Genomic DNA, 11,661 nt, shown 5'->3' with positions numbered 1-11,661 from the left:
TTCTTTCTTGGTAAACCTACAGCTGGGATACTACACACAGCATGGAAGTTTATACTAGCCTGTAGGTTCTCTGCTTTCTCATGGCTTAAGAGTTTATTTATCTGACCAGAGGCTATGCATCTGCAGTAGCACATTTTTTTCTGAAAGGGAGTTGGTCAGCCCTGACATCCTTTTGTAGAAGTTGACCTCTGTCTGCATTGGAAAGCAGATTTCATTACTCTTTTAAAGAAACTAAAGGGCTGGGAATTTAGCCCAGTGACCTAAGCCCCTGCCTGTAAGCACAATGTTGTACGTTTGATCCCTGGTACCAAGAGAAAAAAAAAAGAAACTAAAGCAAATATTGTTTATTCCATGCCAGGCATTATGTTATACAGGTTATGTGTATATTCTAACTTAGTCCATTTGGAAGCCTTATGGATGTGGCTATTCCCTTTATTTAATTTTGGAAGCTATGATGTTATGATATTATGCTTCTTGAGCAGTGCCTTAGCCAGAAGAATGAGAATTTTAAAATCTCAAGTCTTCATAATTTCAGAACCCATCCTCAATCCATCTGCATTATCCCCTGGGAAGGCTAACAATTTCCTTTCTATGCAGTCCATTTCTACCTTGCCCCATTCTTTCTGCTCAAAAACTCTAAAGCAAGTTCTCACCACATAGCCTTTCTTATATCACAGAAAACACAGATGAAGGAAGATAGGCAGTTTGCTAATCCACCTTTCTGATTGTGCTGCCTTGTTCATCTACACTGTACATAACCACTCCTTCAGGATGATCAAAGAGATTGGTGAGTAAAAGCAAAGCCAGACAAATCTTAATGGCTTTTTGCATTTCATTATTAAGAGTTATTAGGAGATGCTGCCACAGCAGCTTCAAAATAATGACGTTGTTTTGCTTTGCTTTCTTTAAGGAAGGCAAGTAGATCAAGGAAAGCAGAGGGACAGAGTCTAAGGCAAGAGAAAGCTACTTGTTGCTCAGCTGCTGTGGAGGAACAAGTGAGGTTATTCTGAGCTGGCATGGCTAAGAGCACGGGCTGGCGGCGGTGAGCAGATGGCCACATCTGGTGGGGGCAGTTGGGGAGAGGAGGGAACACTCATTATGTAGCAGGGACAGGTGACCTGAGTGTCCCATAGCACAAACCTGCCTAGCTCCCCTGGCACCTGGCACATGATGCACTGCACTTGCTGGGTGGCCTGTTCCCATTCAGGGACTCTGGACTTTCTGGAGCAACTTCTGCCTCAGCACCAGAAGACGAGGCATGCAAAGATTCCTGGGTCCAAACCTGAACACCCACAACCAGTCCTGTAGGCTGGAATGGAGGACATGTCAGGTCTCTAGCAAGTTCCTTTCCTTCAAACCAGTTTTTCAATAGCCTATTTAAATGAATAGTGCATGAAAAATTCCTACTTGTAACAACAGGTTCCTATTTTTAAATGCCTTTTTCTGGCATGTCTCAAAATTAGGAGCCACAGTGACTAGCATGTCACATAAACAATGCATGTTCTGGGCCTCTAGGAGTCTGGTAGATTTTGTTTTATTTACTGTGGTTATCTATTAGGAATTTTGTCTATTTTTTATTTTCAATTCAGAAGTGACATAAAAAAGGCAAGAACACATACAAATCTAAAACATGAAGCTTAACACCAGCAAACATAATTCTGTTTTCCAAATGAAGTGGGATAGATTCTCCCTGACTTGTCTTTTACTGCTGCTTTGCTGCTTAGTGCAGAGAGCAACGTAGCACAAGCCAGATGCTAAGCGATGCCAACTCCTGCCCTAAACATTAAGCCTGTAACCTACCTGTGTTTGAACAAGTCAAAAGCCATCCCCCAAAGGAAACTCCAAGGAAAAGTGCTTACTGGGTTTGAGAGGGATTATATTCAGAGTATGCTCATTAAATACAAAGATAAAGGTATCAGATTTCCAATGTGACTAGTGTAAATTCAGACATGTCAACAATTTATTTATTTATTTATCTATCGGTACCGGGCATCGAACACACGACCATGTGCTTGCAAGGCAGGCACTTATGCCGCTGAGCTAAATTCCCAGCCCTAACAATTTTATATATACAAGTTTTCCTACGTAAGTTTTACTTTCCTCAACTAAAATGACAGATCTAGATTAGCAGAACTGTAGCTATTGTGTTTGAATGGTCCACGGAACATATCAAACTAATTAATATGCTGTTGTTATTTTTTTTCTGTAGGAGTTTGTATATGACAACTCTCAGTCACTAATATTGACTAGTGATAATCAGTGTCTTCTCAGTTGAAAGAAACTGCAAAAGAAACAATTGATAGTGACAAGACAACAAATAGAATGGGAAAAAGTTTTGGTGGCTACTTTCCTGAGAAAGGACTGAGGGATAGAATATGGAAAGAACTCAAACAATAACCCCTCAAAACAAATTACCTAAATAAAAAGTGGACAAATGAACTGAATAGATACTTCACAAAAGAAGTACAAATGGCGAACCAGTACTTGAAAAATGTTAATCAACTTTAGCTATCAGAGAAAGGAAATATCAAATCCGAGATTCTATCTCAGTCTCAGAATAGATCAAGAGCACAAAAAAACAACCAATTCTGGTGAGGGGATGAAAAAAGGAAACACTGCACAATATTGGTGGGAATGTAAATTAGACCAACTAAACCTAAAAATCCCTTTGACACAGCTGTATGTTTCATAGGTATATTACCAGAAGAATTAAAGGCATCCTATTATAGTGATTACATGCAGAGCCATGATTATACCAGCACAATCCACAAAGCTAAGCTCTGCAAACAGCCTCAGTGCCTATCAGAAAGCAAACTGACAAAGAGAATGTGATCTATGTGCACAATGGAACATTATTCAGCCACACAGAAGAACGAAATCGTGACATTTGCAGGAAGATGGGTAGATCTTGAGCACATAATGTTAAAGGAAGCACATCAAACACAGAAAGTTAAATAGCACACGCTTTTTCTTACACAAAAATTCCAAAATATAAAAAAAATTAAAAGGCTGAAATAAAGGAGAGATGGTAGGAAACAGGGGGACAGATTTGTTAGGAGATGGGAAGGGAGCCGAGAGAAAGGAGGGTGGGCAACGAGGGGGTACAGGGAATGAAAATGTTCATGACGATATACACGAATGTTTGATCTAAGGGAAATATTTGAAGATCCCAGGAAGAAAAAAGGCCTGAAGACATTGCATTGGCCAATCCGTGGCAATATTTCTGGAATTAAAGTGTCTTTTTCTTTTTAACATTAGATAAGAAATGTTGGCAAAAGTGTCTATTTTACCTCACTTGAGTAGTCATTCAATTCTGTGAGGGAAGGATGGTGTAAAGGGTGGCAGAGATGCCGGTTTCCAAGACGGTGTTTAATATCGATAAAGTTTATACAGTATTGGCATCAGAAATACCTGGTGAGCTTTATTTTTAAAAATGTAGATTTGGAGCTCCAATCTAGGGCCACTGAATCAGGCTGTCTGGCAGAAGGCAGACCGAGAAATGTGTTTTAATAAGCATCTTATATTATTCCCTTTGTATCAAAGTTGGAAAATTCCAGTTCTGAGGCCTACCATGGGAGGAATCACTTCAAATGCCTACAGTTTGGGAGGACTGTGGGGGAAGAACAGATGTGTGCATTTCAGTAAAGCAGTAAACTGAGGAATCAGGTGCATCTGGTCTTTCTTAGAAACACTGATGCCCTCAGATATAGTGGTTATTTTGCTCATAGTACAATTTGGGTGGGCTGGGTGGAGATGTTAGGGCTGCCTAACCTAAATTCTCCTATTTTGAATTGTATTATGATCTTGTTCTTTAAGCCTTCTTGCTGAAAAGCAATAGGAAGGAGAGAAAATACATAAATTCTTAGGGAATTCTAACTCCTCTACTTAGAAGAGATAAAGTAGGAGGCTAATGTACTTCACAGGGTTTGAAGGAAACGAGTGAACATGAATGGCACTTAAAATAGACCCTGAAACTTAACAAATGCTCAATACTATTAGCTGCTTTTTAAACACAATAGAGCAACAGAAAAGAGAAGTAAGGGAATTCTGACTTCTGTGGATGATTCTTAACTCTTGGGAAATATAACACACTTTAAAAAGGCTTATTCATCTTTGCAATCCTGGACATTTAAAAAATGTGGCAGTAAATACTAGGCTAAATTTGCATAGTTTCTCTTATATGAGAAAGCCAAAATATAAATAATTGAAAGAGAAGAATAAAAGATGATAAGAAACAGGGCGATAGACTGTGCAGGTGGGAAGGTGATCAAGGAGAGGAAAGATGTGAAGGTGGAGATGTGCCAGCTGACCACAATGAGCGTGGTTATTACGTTTCCAAACATGCTAATAAAGATATGACAGCGCATGAAATATTCTTAAAAATCCAAGAGATTCTTCCTTTTGAAAACTTCATAAAATTTAAGTCATACAAACTTATTAGAGATCTTCTGATTTAATATTCTAATCTAATACTTAAACAGTGCACTTCTCAGTATTTTTTCTCTCATCGATGTGTTTTTTCTATTTTCTGTCTTGCTCTTTTAAGGCCTTTTTTTTGGGGGGGGGGTACTGGGGATCAAACTCATGACCTCACATTTGCCAGACAGACATTTATGCCACTGAGCTAAATCCCTAGCCTGTTTTGCTCTTTTAGAATTCAAGCAGAAATAGTTGAGTTACGTGCTAATTCTTTTGTTGTCAGGTAGGGTCAGGTTTTTGTCTTGAGTTGTTATGTTTACTTACTCAAATACATATGAAAATTACGTGTGTGTTTGTGCATGTGGGTGCTCTCTCTCTCTCTCTCTCTCTCTCTCTCTCTCTCTCACACACACACACACACACACACACACACACACACACACCTCACTGGTTCATGTGAAAAGAATCCTTATCTGGGTTCCAAGGGAATTAGTAATGTTTGATTGATTACTGGGCAGTTAAGAAAAGAATTGTGAAAAAAGAAAAGGGGTAAAACATAAATATTTTTGCCCATAGAAGTTTGTCCCTGAAAAGACTAAACAAGCAAAAGAGATAGCGACAGGATGGATTTCTAGAAGAGAAGTTAACAGAGTTCAGTGTAAAGCTCAAGAGAACACCTGTTGGCAGGATCAGAGCCCTTGGTTGTACTCATTTTTGGCTCGAGCTACAAATCAGAATCAGTAGAAAACTTTTGAAAACACAAACTGGCAAAGCCTACCCTACCTATCTGCTTAACTGGTCTAAGAGCACTCACAGTTTTGAAAGTTCTTGATTGTCATTCACTGACGTATGGAAAGCAGTAGCCTTTCTATTGATTAACGGAGACTGTGCCTCATTGGAATAAATCTAGCATGTAGCTTAGCAAAAAGCAACCCTTTTGGTTATTAAGTAACAAATTATTTTTCACTTATTATGATAACTTGCATTTTGCAGAGCTACCTCTGGGGCTTCATTTTCCTATTATGTGTTTGAAATCCTGCTACAGTTCAAAGAAAGAGATTAATTCCTACTAAAAGAGAATAATGAGAATCTATTTTTCAGGAAACACAAGGTAGAGAAGAGACTAAATGTAAAGCAACATTTATTCTCAAATTTTAATTTGATGCATGTTCTCAAAAAAGTGAAACTCCACTCTTAAACAGAATTGGAAGAAGATGATCACAAATGGCCCAGAGAGCATACAATCCAAGGTTCTTCCTTGTTTAAACCCCTAGGTTCATGGGGTTTGGTAAAATTACCTAAAATATTTGGCTCTAATTCTTTGCTGTCAAATAAGCATTATGAACATTTCAAAGAACCCTGATGATGGGAATTATTTCATTCAATTGCTTGATCATCGTACCTTCTCTTCTGGGCATGCAAAAGAGCCCTAAACAAGCTAGCTGGTTGGGAAGAAAACCAGCATTCTTCCATTCTGGTTGGCTCTTAAAACTGAATTAATGTGGTTCTGGAGTGGACCACATTTGGTACTCCACATTAGAAGGTTTGGTACCCTCACATTAGAAATTCACCTTATTTACAGTCAGAAATGAAAAACATGCAAATTATACTAACTGACTTTTCTATGTGATCAAGTAAGAAGAACAGGTTGACTGATTTGAAAGAAGTCTTCTGGTTCTAAGACTTAGAGTAGCAAAAGCAATTTTAGACAACAAAGCAAAGCAAGAGACCTTACAATACCTAACTTGAAGCAACTACAAAGCAATGGTGATAAATACAGCTTGGTTCCGGAACGAAAGTTATGTAGATCTATGGAGCAGAACAACCCCACACACGTTCAGCTATTTGATTTTTAACAAAGGGGTCAAAAACATACATTGGATGAAAGAGCTTATTCAATAAATGGTACTGGGAAAACTGGATATCTTTTTGCAGAAGATTGAAACTGGACCCATCTCTCTCACCGCATACTAAATTCAAGCCAAAATGAATCAAAATTCTACACATTAAAACAGAAACAAACCTACTAGAAGACAAAATAGGTAAAAATGCCTGAAGGCATAGGTATAGGAAAGGATGTTCTAAATAAAACCTCACAAGAAATAACAGCACAAATCAACAAATGAAACTATACCAAATTTAAAAGCTTATATACTGCAAAAAGATCAATGTATAGAGTGAAGAGATAGCCTGCAGAATAGGGGATAGTTCTTTGTCAGTTACTCTTCAGACAGAGAATTAATATCTAGAATATACAAAGAACTCAAGAAAATTAGATCACATAAAATTAAAGACCCAGTCAAGAAATCAGCAGAAGACCAGGCATATAGCTCAGCGGCATGGTATCTGCCTGGCAAGTGCAAGGTCCTGAGTTTGATTCTCGGGGTTTAAAAAAAAAAGAAAAAGAAAAAGAAAAAGAAAAAAAAAACCAGCAAGAGAAACGAACAGACACTTCATAGAGGAAGAAGTGCAAATGATCAACACATATATGGAAAAAGAGGTAAACATCTCTAGTTATTAGAAAAATGCACATCAAAACAACGCCAAAGTTACACTTAATCCAAAAAAATGTCATCAAGAAATCAAACTGTAACAGCAAATGCTGGCATGACTGTGGTGAAAAAGAACCCTCCTTCATTGCTGGTGGGAATGTAAACTAGTACAACCATTATAGAAATCAGTATGGAGATTTCTTAGAAACTAAAATTAGAAGTTCCACTCTGCAACCTCTACCCTCTTCTAGGTATCTTCCCTGAAGAGTTTAAGACATTGTACTACAGCAGTACAAGGAGAGCAATGTTTACAGCAGCACAAATAATAGTAGCTAAATCATGGAAGCAGCCGGTAGACCCATTGAGTGGTAACTGGATAAAGAAAATGTGGTATGTATATAAATAATGCAATATTACTTATCTATAAAAAGAACAAATTTTAGATATTTGGTGTAAAATGGGTGGGCATGGAAAGTATGATGTTGAGTGAAACAAATGAGACATGCAAGCTTAAATACTGCATGATAACACTCATTTGAGTAAGACAAAATAGAAAGAGAATAATAAAGGAAAGGTAGAAGAAGACAGGGGATAATCTCTTGCAAATCGAAAGGCCCAAGGGCAAGGTGTGCATGGAGAATGGGGAAGTGAGTAAACTAAAGCTATGCACGGGATCCTAATAACCTCAGTGGGTATAAACACTGTATGCCATAAACACGAATCAAGTTTAATGATAGAAACATGAATGAAAAGAAGAAAAAGGAATTAGAGGAGGAGGAGGGTAAGAGGAGGCAAGTTGTTTTAAAAAAACGAGATATGTTTGCATGTGGATGACTGTAAAATGCATGTACTACAAACATATACTAATAAAAAATTGAAAAATGGAGAAGTCTTTCAGTTAAACCTGGATGATGACTCAATCATTTCCAATTGGTTCTTGTAGGTATGGAGATATTTAGTAAATCAATGCTGAGGAAATTGGCTGATTCGTTCAACTAAGTCTGTGCTACTGTGTGGATAATCTCCATTGTCCTGGTCTTCACGACTATAGTCTGCATAATCCAGTCTGCAAGGATCCCAAGCTATGAAGTGAGACTTGGTTCTGCTTCCACTTGCCATGCATTGATGATGTAACCTTAGGCTTAACCCCCTAAAAGTCTCTGATACCTTCTCTATAAGGCAGTGAAAAAGTTAGTATCCGTGTATAGAGCTGCCTAGATAATTAAACAGGTGCCTGGCATGGTGCCTAGAATTTAAAAGGTGAAAATATTACTTAATATTTTTTCAGAATTTTTTGTTCCAGTAATAACAAAGAATATGGTGATGATATTACAATCTTTTATTGTGTTCCCTTCTACTAAGGCTTTTGAATGCAGTATTATGGGAGGACAATCCTGTCCATGACATCCAAAAATAATGGAGATAATAAAGACAACAATAGTGAACATTTACTGAAGCTTGCTAGGCTAGACATTATATATTGTTTTCCATTTAATACTCAAAACTCATCTCTAAGGGACATATCATTATTATCTGTTATCACAATTTTATAGATGAGAAAACTCTCTAAAACCCAAAGTATAAGAACTTTGCTGGAAGCTATACAGGCAGTACAAGGGGAAGCTAGGATTCAGTGAAAAGGAGTCCAAAGTTCTTAATTACGAGTCCCGAGGTGATGACAAGGTCTAGGGAAATGACACATCTTAAATTTGAAAGTGGATTAAGAATTCAAAGAATATATCAAGGACCTTCATCACCTTCAGCTCCAACTGTAATCACTCAATGTTTAAATGGTTGATCATTTGGAAGAAAATGAATAAAATTAAGCAATGTCAGCTTGGCTCTTTCATAACTATTGAAATGGATCAGAAGTTTAAGAACAATAAGAAAAAAATTTTCATGAAATAGTTTTTCTTTTAGAAAACAGAGTACAGTGATGGATAGAGTAATTTGTTTCATTCCTAAATTCCTGGCGTCTCCTGGCATTACATTTACACTGTCTTCACAGTACATAAAAATAGAATTGAATGAGCCTACTTCTGTAGTAGTATCAAAGTTTTGATATTTTTGAATTTGAGCCACAGTTCTATTACTTTCATAATAAATGTTTATTTTAATAATGCCACGTTTGTGAGGGTAAACAGTTGATTTAGGCCAGTAACATTTGGCTAATTTCAGAAAGAAAAAAAATAAGGCCATTTAGGGCTAAAATAAATAGCTGAATTAGTTGTGATTTTCCCAAGCCAGCTGGTGGTTATTATGTAGATACAATTAAAAGTCCTTTCTTGATCTAAAACAATTCAGGGCTCTCCGGTCTGGTCCATTTTCCCTTCCTTCCCTATCATCTCCTCCTTTTTGCTCCTAACTCCCCTTGCATTGGAGACTGACTCTTTCCTGTACATTTTGTTCTGTTTTTAGAACATCTATCTCCTACTCAAACTTCTCAAATTATCTCCTGTCCTCTTTAAGCCCTACTTTAGAGATGGTAAAGCTATAGATAGGCCAGGTCTTGATATAGCTAGAGATATCTAAGAAGGATCAACGTGAAAAACTATACTATAGGCTGGTGAAAAAAAATAAACAAACAACCTCACTATAAACTCACCTGAAAGTAGTCTTAGAGGGTTATGAAGGAACTTTCTTGTCAGCCACATAAGGCTGGTATGATTCTAAATCTGGGATGTAAACTAAAGACACTCAATATGTCCCTTTGCCCTGTGATATCTTCCCAGTTATTTTTTCCACAGACATACTCCTTTTGAAGAAGTTGCTTTGTGCCTTATAAGTTCAGAGAAATATAATCACTATGACAGACAGAAAATGTCACAGAACAAACACTGCACTGGAGAGAATAGGTGACAACCAAGGACTGATGAGGCTTGAGTCTGTTCTAACAATTTCTGGTAATTAATCTGTTTTGCTGTAATTAATCCTCTTTGCTATATTTGATGTGAAATTTTCCTTATGAACTCATTCTTACAGACTAATTTGTGATGCAAAGAAAAACACTCATATGTCTATGAAAAGCATTAAAAGTTCATAATCTCATTGCCCTTAGCAAAATTTTACTTATATGAATTTAGACCTAATTTTACAACTATAAAAATTGGGTAAGGCATTAGCGAGTGCAGAGTTTTATGTTCGAGAAAAATTAGAAACAACCAAAGTATAATTTTGGCGAGGTTTAATTTTTTTTCTATTTTTGTTTTCTGGTGTATCTATTTATTTTTAAAATCTAAATAAAAACATGAACTTTGTAGTACTAAAAATATTTTGAAGTACTAAAACTAAAGATTAGAATCAGGAAAAAAATAAATTGCAATATATTATGCAAGTATTAACATCATTATGAAAAGGTACAGAACTGATAAAGAAAAATGCCCAGGACATACTATTACATGAATAAGCAGGTTACAAATCTATATGTAGCATAGGCCCATTAGAAAATGTAGGTAAATATGTGATATGTGTCTTATGTACATTTTTGTGTGATTTATTTAAATATTCCAGAATTTAAATTTTGAAAGACAAACACAAGAATCCAAATGACTGGTGAGATTGTGAAATTTCTTTTACTGATTATTAGTATTCCTGCTTCATTTACATAAAGTATGTCTGTTACTTGTTTAAAAAGGCTCATATAAATAATAGAGTTTGGGAAGAAATGGAGGTCGAGCCTTTTTCTGGTCATTTTGAGTGTTTCAGTAGTCAAAAGTTATGCCTCACAGATCCTTACATGGCAAACACCATGTATTACATACAGAGTAGGTACATTTTAAAAGATGTGAAGATTGATGTGGGGATAGCAGAACAGATCAAGAGGAGAAATCTTGGTCATCAGGTGCTGGTCAGTAGCTCAGAGCCAGGAAAGGGCCCAGGAAAGGTTACAAAGCAGAATAAGAATTCTGAAAATAAGCTACCCTTTATGAATGTCCTCCAGGACCAGCTGTGAATAGAAGACATGTCTGCATTTGTACTTTACTTCCCTTCCAACCACTCCTGCTTACTTATTAATTTTATATTTTGTGTTATAGCTACATTCTATGCTATTTACTAATAGTATATTTTATTGATTTCAATCCACAAAGTTGGTTTTCATAGTCATTTAACCTAACAGATACTTTTTGCAAGCTTGTTAAGAGATTGGCTGGAGATGTTCAGAAAGAAGATGTAAAATCCATATTTGTCATCATTTATACTTGGGCTCTTCCTAGTTAAATTGTAATGCAAACACCAGATAATAATGTATAAAGCTTTACACAAACTGGTAAGAATATGCAACAAAACTGAGCTCTCATATGAAATTAGTTGCTTTCTCTTTCCCAGACACCTAGTTTAACTCCTCCTGCATAATTAATTCCATTTGACAAACACAGTCTGTCTTAGTATCATAGTCATATAGTTTTCAGAGTATCTCGATGGATGTCATGTCATTTGATGTTTCTAACAGTTCTGAGGTGGGAACTTAGTGGGTACAGTTTCATTTAGCCTCATTTTCTCAGGGGAGGAAACCAAAGCTCCTTAGCATCAATTGGAGGGTGAGTACAGATCACAATTTATGTTCTATGATTCCTAGTGCCCAAGTCCTCAAGTCTTTGGCTTATTTCTAGGACCCTTCATCCACCTGACAGACAATATCACACACTCTGAACCCGATAGCCCATCTACATTACTTGACTACAAAAATTTCTGTGAATGAATTGCAGAAATATACTTTCTAGCTAATGAAGTTATGCAAATATAGTTACAA

The 11,661-nt window shown here is 36.7% G+C and overlaps 1 protein-coding gene across 18 annotated transcripts in view; it reads right to left on the bottom strand.

Moving 5' to 3' along the window:
• The window catches only part of Slc8a1 (solute carrier family 8 member A1), a 370,110-nt gene that overhangs the window by 19,218 nt on the left and 339,231 nt on the right, over positions 1-11,661 (bottom strand).

Source organism: Cavia porcellus, unplaced genomic scaffold (genome assembly GCF_034190915.1).
Source record: "Cavia porcellus strain 051 isolate PalLab524CR breed Dunkin Hartley unplaced genomic scaffold, mCavPor4.1 scaffold_1, whole genome shotgun sequence".
NCBI lineage: Eukaryota > Metazoa > Chordata > Mammalia > Rodentia > Caviidae > Cavia > Cavia porcellus.
Note: the sequence above shows the minus strand (reverse complement) of the source record. Positions and strands in the feature narration are given on the sequence as shown.